The following is a 7,764-nucleotide window of genomic DNA, read 5'->3' on the forward strand; positions in this document are numbered from 1 at the left end:
GGCTGGACCGGGGATCGAACCCTGGTCGCTACGGTGAGAACGCAGCATTTAACCACTGAGTCAGCGGAGAGTGTAGACGGATGACAGGACGAGGCAGAGCAGGGATGCAGACAAGGGGATGAACGTGGCTGGGAGAGAACGGCGGGTGGCATGCCATGCTCCTGTTAACACGGAGAGACAGAGTTAACACAGGGAAACAACAGCACGGAAACAAAACTTGGAACACACAATTCCGAGAGACAGAGTTAACACAGGCAAACAGCGCGGAAACAGAACTTAGAATACACAATTCTAAGCAGTTGAGAGACAGAATTAACACAGGCAGACAGCATGGATAAACGGAAGAACAGGAGGCAGGCAAAACTTTTCTTGACACAGGGAGTTGCTGGAGCTGAACGGCAAACAGGATTCAGGTGGCAGGCAACACTTATCTTGACACGGAGTGTTAAATGGAAAGACAAACGGCAGGCAATACTCATCTTCACACGGAGAGACAGAGTTACATAGGTAAACCTCGGTACTGAAGTAGAACTTAGAATACACCATTCTAAGCAGCCGGGAACGTGAATTACCACACTAGCTGAAGCAACGGTCTGGCATCGAGTGGATGCAAAGCCAGGGTTTTTATGCTGCAGGTTTAGATGAGAGTCAGTGCCGCAATCAAGGAGCCCAGGAGAACACGGGGAAAAGGGAATTAGGAGAATAAGAGGAATTAACAGTTGGGACCGTGACACCTTCCCAGATATAAAATTAGTTGTAATCAAATGTAATATGAGCAGAGGGACTCGATAATCTCCCTTACATTCTAAGGTAGGGACATGTTCGGCACAACTTTGTGGGCCAAAGGGCCTGTATTGTGCTGTAGGTTTTCTACGTTTCTATGTTACATACATGTTAGCTGTATTTAGTGCGCACCAGGATAATTTTGGCAGGTGCCTTGGTTAAATCTAAAGCAGTAGTGCCAAAAAAGGTGACAGATCTTTATTGAAATATTTCAATAAAAATGATTCATGCACAGGTTTCTCCCCATGTGGGAAAGGACTGGGAAGGGCTCTTGGGGAATTTTGGGGCTTCATAAATGTACACCAAAGGTTTCAAAGACTTATTATTTCTACTTCTATCATGCAACTAATGTGCAGACTTCTGTTATTCATTTTATTGACATACTTATGAAAACATTCATCATAGTGCTTATTGTGCTAACACCCATTATGTGTTAATATATTTGTGGTAATAGTACTTTATGTGTTCTGTGTAAAGTATGTACTGTATTGATCACCTTGGTCTGGAGCAGGGCTTACCAACAGTTTTTATGCCATGGTCCAAAACCATCAAGTAAGGGTCCATAGACTCCAGGTTGGGAACTTCTGGAGGAATGCTGTTTCATTTGGCAGTATTCATTTGTACGGATGAATGACAATAAATATGAGCTTGAATAACTAATCCTTGCAGGAAGCTGAAAGCCAAACATTGCCTGGAAAGTTCACTGTAATTAAATTGTATTGCAAAATTTCAATGCAGTGGTCAGAATTGGAAAAAAAGATTAAAAAACAGCTTGTGTGATAATATCTTTCATAGAGTTGTGGAGCCATAAAATCATACAACTAGAGTAAGACCCTTCAGCCCAGCTGGCGTATACTAATCAAAATGTCCCATCTAAGCTTGTCCCATTTATCAGCAATGGGCCAACAACCTTCTGAATCTTTCCAGTCTACATACCTGTCCAACTGTCCTTTAAAGGTTGATATTGTATCTGCCTCAGCCACTCCCTCTCACAGTAGAGCCTACATTGATAACCACCCTTTGCTTAAAAACTTCAAGTTCAAGATTAATTGTCACTCAACCATGTATGTAAAATAGCCAAATAAAATGCTGTTCCTCTGGGGCCAAGGTGCAAAACACATAACCAACAGCACGCAGCACACTGCACATAGCACACATGGGTTAGGTGGGACTACAACTGGAGGTCATAGGTGGAGGGTGAAGGTTAAAAGCTTAAGGAAAACATGAGGGAAAACATCATGACTCAGAGGGTCATGAGAGTGTGGAACGAGCTGCCAGTGCAAGTAGTGCATGCAACTTTGGGTTGGTGAGAGTAGGCAGTTTAATTGTTTTGGCATGGACTAGATGGGCCAAAGGGCCTGTTTCTGTGCTGTACTTATCAATGAGTCTATGACTCTATATGGTTATGAAAGCAGAAACACATACAGCAGCAAAGGGAAAAATAATAACATAGTAATATATAATAAATAACAATAAAGTTCCTTTTAAATCTTTCCCCCTCACTGTAAACCTATGCTTTCTAGTTCTTGATATCCCAAGGCTACTTAAAAATCACTCCTCATGATTTTTATATGTATTCTTCCATAAGATCACCTCTCAGTTTCTTACATTCTAAATAATAAAGTCCTAGCCAGACCTTAAATTAATAATTAAGCTCAGAATATAACAGGACAAATGCACAACTGGTATCCCTACTATGATAAGGTAGACTCTTGACCTCATAACACACACAAAATGCTGGCAACATTTCAGGCCAAGACCTTTCTTCAGGACTGGAAAGGACGGAGGACGGAGGACGGCAATGTCAGTATAAAAGTGTGGGGGAGGGGAACGAGGATATCTAGAAGGTGATGGGTGAAGTCAGGTGAGTGAGAAAGGTAAAGGGATGGAGAAGAAGGAATCTGATAAAAGAGAAGAGTGGACCGTGGGAGAAAGGGAAGAAAGAGGGAAGTGATAGGCTGGTGAGGAGAAGAGGTAAGAGGCCAGAGAGGGAAACTGAAGAAGGAAGGGGGTGGGGAAAGGAAAAAAAGAAAAAGAGAAACAAATGACTGGAAGGAGAAATCAATATTCATGCCATCTGTTTGGAGGCAACCTAAATGGAATATGAGATGTTGCTCCTCCACCCTGAGGGTAGCCTCATTGTGGCAGAAGAGGAGGCAATGGACCCACATGTTGGAACAGGAATAGGAATACAAATTAAAATGGTTGGCCACTGGGAAATTCCACTTTTGGCGGATGGAGTAGAGGTGCTCAACGAAGCAGTCCCCCAATTTACGTCACCTCACAATCTGCTTCCTTATGGCCTTGCACCTTATTGTACTTTATCATTTTATTCTGCCCCTGGTTATTGTTTCACCCCCGTACTACCCCAACTGACTGTCGTAGAGTTATAGAACACTACAGCACAGAAACAGGGCCTTCGGCCTAAACCATTCATGACATCGCAATGAGTTGTTCTGTGTGGATGGCCTGCAAGACAAATTTTTCACTGTACCTCACTACATGTAACAATAATGAACCAATTTACCAATTTAAAATGTGGAATTAATCTCCTGGAGCCTTGAATGACACTGTTTCTCTACCCAGTCATCTACCCAGGTATCTTTTTCAGTGTCCCTCAGTACATGTGACAGTACTAACCAATTTAGCAGGAAATATTTGGTGGCTTGCTTCCTTAAATCATCTCTCTGCTCTGGAATATTTTAAAACAGATGTACTATTGGTGACTTTGTTGGGTGCATCAGTTTCTTCTATCGTATTTCCCAGAACCTGCAGATGGTGTGTACAGCTTTCAGCCTGAAATCAGGTTTAATATCACTGGCATACAGTATGTCCTAAACTTTGTTGTGACAACATTACTTTATGTTGGACCTGAGGCACTAGGGTTATTCTCCAACTGGGACTGCAGCTTTCCCAACCATTAACATCACTGGCATATCTGGTGAAATTTGTTGTTTTACGGCAGCACTACATTGCAATGCATAAATTACAGTAAGTATATATTAAATTAAATAAGCAGTGTAAAAAGACAGGGAGAAAAGCACTGCAGGACTGTCCATTCATAAATCTGACGGCGGAGGGGAAGAAGCTGTTCCCGAGATATTGAGTGTGAGTCTTCAGGCTCCTGTACCTCCTCCTTGCTGGTCAATGAGAAGAGGACTTGCCCTGAATGATGGAGGCCAGCTGATTGAGGCATTGCCTTTTGAAATGTCCTCAATACTGGGGAGGCTAGTGTCCATGATGGAACTGACTGAGTTTACAACTTTCTGTAGACTTTTCCAATCCTGTGCAGTGGCCCCTCCATAAAAAATGTTGATGCAACCAGTTAGAATGCTCTCCACAGTGCATATACAGAAATTTAAGAGTGTGTTTAGTGTCATACCAAGTCTCCTCAAACTCATAATAAAATATAGCCACTGTTGTGCCTTTGTTGTAGTTGTATCAATATGGTGGATGCGGGACAGACTTACAGTGATGTTGACACACCAAAGTACCTCATTGGTTGTGAAGTAGTTTGGGACATCCTAAGAATATGAATGGTGCTCTAAGATTACAGTTCTTTCATCCTCTCCTGTCATCAGATGCATTCACATATGAAACAAGAGTTAGCCAAGATAGATTGGGGAATGTTTCTAATGGATTTGACAGCTGATTGACAAAGGCTTACACTTAAGGAGCTTATAGATGAGCTACAAAATCTGATCTCCTTGTTATAGGATCTGGTCACCCTGTTGTGGGATCTGGTCGCCTCATTATGGGAAGGATGTGGGAGCTTTAGAAAGTGCAGAGGACATTTACCAGGATCCTGTCTCATTGAAACGCATGTCCAATACGATGCGTTACATGAGCTTTTCTCTTTGGAGCGGAGGATGAGAGGCAACTTGATGAGAGGGTGTACAGGATGATAAGAGGCATAGAGTGGACAGCAGAGACCTTCTTCCCCAAGGCTGAAATGGCTAATATGAGACAGAATAATTTTTAAGACAATTGGAGGAAAGTACAGGGCGGATGTCAGAGATAAGTTTTTTTTTCACAGAGAGTGGTGGGTACGTGGAACACACTGCCAGAGGTGGTGGAAGTGACAGATCCATCAGGGACATTTAAGAGACTCTTAGATAGGCACGTGGATAAAAGAAACATGGAAGGCTCTGTAGGACGGAAGGTTAGATTGATCTTAGAGTAGGTTAATGGGTCAGCACACATGTGGGCCAAGTGGCCTGTACTGACCTGTAACATTCTATCTTCTACAACAGATATTTATTCCCTTCTGGAAACAGAAAGAAGGTTTGCAGCTAACAAGAGACAACAAAAGCATTAGTTCAAAGGAGAAAACATAAATTTCCCTGAAAACGCAACAACCTGCTGACCTGGAATCAGTTTAGAATACAATAAAGATGGGTACCATGGTAGTGTAGTGGTTAGTGCGACACTGTTTCAGCTCGAGTTGCTCCTGAGTTCAGAGTTCAATTCTAGCACCGTGTGTAAAGAGTCTCTGTATGTCCTCCCCATGGAAAGTGTGGGTTTTCACCAAAGATGTAACGGGTAGGTGAATTGGTCAGTGTAAGTTGTCCCATGATGAGGCTAGGGTTAAATCGGGTTGTCAAGGGTTGCTGGGGTGGCGCGGCTCGAAGAACCAATAGGAAGAAGGGAATAGAATAAGCTTGCAGTGAACATAAAACCCAAGAAATGGTCTCTAGATATATCAAGGGAAAAAGTGATTGCGAAGACAACTATGGACAATTTATAGTCATAGTCATAGTCATACTTTATTGATCCCGGGGGAAATTGGTTTTCGTTACAGTTGCACCATGAAAAATTAAATAGTGATAAAACCATAAATAATTAAATAGTAATATTTAAATTATGCCAGGGAATAAGTCCAGGACCAGCCTATTGGCTCAGGGTGTCTTACCCTCCAAGGGAGGAGTTATAAAGTTTGATGGCCACAGGAAGGAATGACTTCCTATGACGCTCTGTGCTGCATCTCAGTGGAATGAGTCTCTGGCTGAATGTACTCCTGTGCCCACCTAGTACATTATATAGTGGATGGGAGACATTGTCCAAGATGGCATGCAACTTGGACAGCATCCTCTTTTCAGACACCACCGTCAGAGAGTCCAGTTCCATCCCCACAACATCACTGGTCTTACGAATGAGTTTGTTGATTCTGTTGGTGTCTGCTACCCTCAGCCTGCTGCCCCAGCACACAACAGCAAACATGATAGCACTGGCCACCACAGACTCGTAGAACATCCTCAGCATCATCCGGCAGATGTTAAAGGACCTCAGTTTCCACAGGAAATAGAGACGGCTCTGACCCTTCTTGTAGACAGCCTCAGTGTTCTTTGACCAGTCCAGTTTATTGTCAATTCGTATCTCCAGGAATTTGTAATCCTCCACCATGTCCACACTGACTTTCAAAAGCAGGGAAATTTATGATGGGGATACAAAGAAATAACAGGCCAATGGAACAGCATGGTAGTGGAGTGGTTACCATAATGCTGTTAGAGTACCAGGGAACAGGATGCTGCCCGGATTGAAAAACATCCCCTCTGAGGCAAGGCTGAGTGTGCTAGGGATGTTCATTTAGAAACAAAAGGGGGTAATAGAGGAGTATAAGATGATGAGAGACTTAGAACTGGGCTTCAGTTCCACTGCTGACTATAAGGAGTTTGTATGCCATCTCCGTGTCCACATGGGTTTCCTCTGGGTGCTCCAGTTTCCTCCCAGGTTCCAAAAATATACAGGTTAACAGGTTTTTCACATGGTATAACTGGGCAGCATGGGGTCACTGGGCCAGAGGGCCTCTTACAGTGCTGTACCTCTAAATAAATAACAGAAATATAACACTTTTGGTCTGCTTCACAGAGGAGAACATAAATAATTTGCCAAAAAATACTGGGGAAACTAGGATTGATTAGTAGAGAGGAATGGAAGGAAATCAGTGCAAAATAGTATTATGAAAATTGTTGGGATTGAAGACCATTGAATCCCCTGGGCTGGATAATATATATTCAATGTTTCTGGTGTCATGGGCTAATGATACTGGGGAGGTCATTTTGGGACAGAGGCAGAGGAAGTTCCTGTGCTAAACCTATAGTATTCTCTACCACAGACAGTGAGTGAAAGCAAGAATGGCTAAACTGATCACTAGAGCCAGGCTGACAGCAGCAATTATCAGGCCAGCACAGGCAGATGCCTCTCAGTCTCCACCCAGACAACAGGAGTCACCTGCCTCTCGTTTCCAACTCATCACCTGCAGCCTATTTAAACCCAACTCTCATCCACAACCCTTGTTCACCCATCAAACAGCCAGCCTTAATCAATTGCTCCTAGCTGTCAGTTACCATGCAATGGTAAGTATCCATTAACTCTTGTTTTGTGACTTGTTATTTCAGTTTTTTTTAGTAAAATATAATTTACTGCTAAATCATCTTCACAATTCTGCTTTTAGGTCAAAGCTCGACATTTCCTGAAGCAGTAAAGTATACTGAACTTGGATGATCAACCGCGGTTTTTATTGAATGGTTGAGCAGGTTTGAAAGACTGAAGGGTTTGTTGCTGCAGCTAATTTCTCTGCTTGTATCTTGCTGATTTTGGCTGCTTCACCTTAGGTCATCCATACAGCAGATGGGAGAAGTGAAAATGCTTCTAAAATATTCACAGCCTTTGGAAGGGCTGCTTCAAATGAGCTCATAGGAGCTCAAACTTCAGCTGCTAATTTATTGGTGAGCTCTCAGTTTGGGACAGGAACGCACCGCAAATAATTTATTGCTGCTGATTCTAGAAAATCCAGGCATTCCATCTGGTGGGAATTTGCTGACGGCCATGTACTGCCATGATAGGAAAACATATTCTTGTACTTCTTGTTCTTCGTATTAAGTTCATCAAGAAGGAGGTGCTAGAGCCTGGGGTCTCAGAGCACCAAGTTCAGGAACAGTTGTGACCTCACTATCAACAGGCTCCCGAATCAGAATCAGG

Source organism: Mobula hypostoma, chromosome 16 (assembly GCF_963921235.1).
Source record: "Mobula hypostoma chromosome 16, sMobHyp1.1, whole genome shotgun sequence".
Taxonomy (NCBI): Eukaryota; Metazoa; Chordata; class Chondrichthyes; order Myliobatiformes; family Myliobatidae; genus Mobula; species Mobula hypostoma.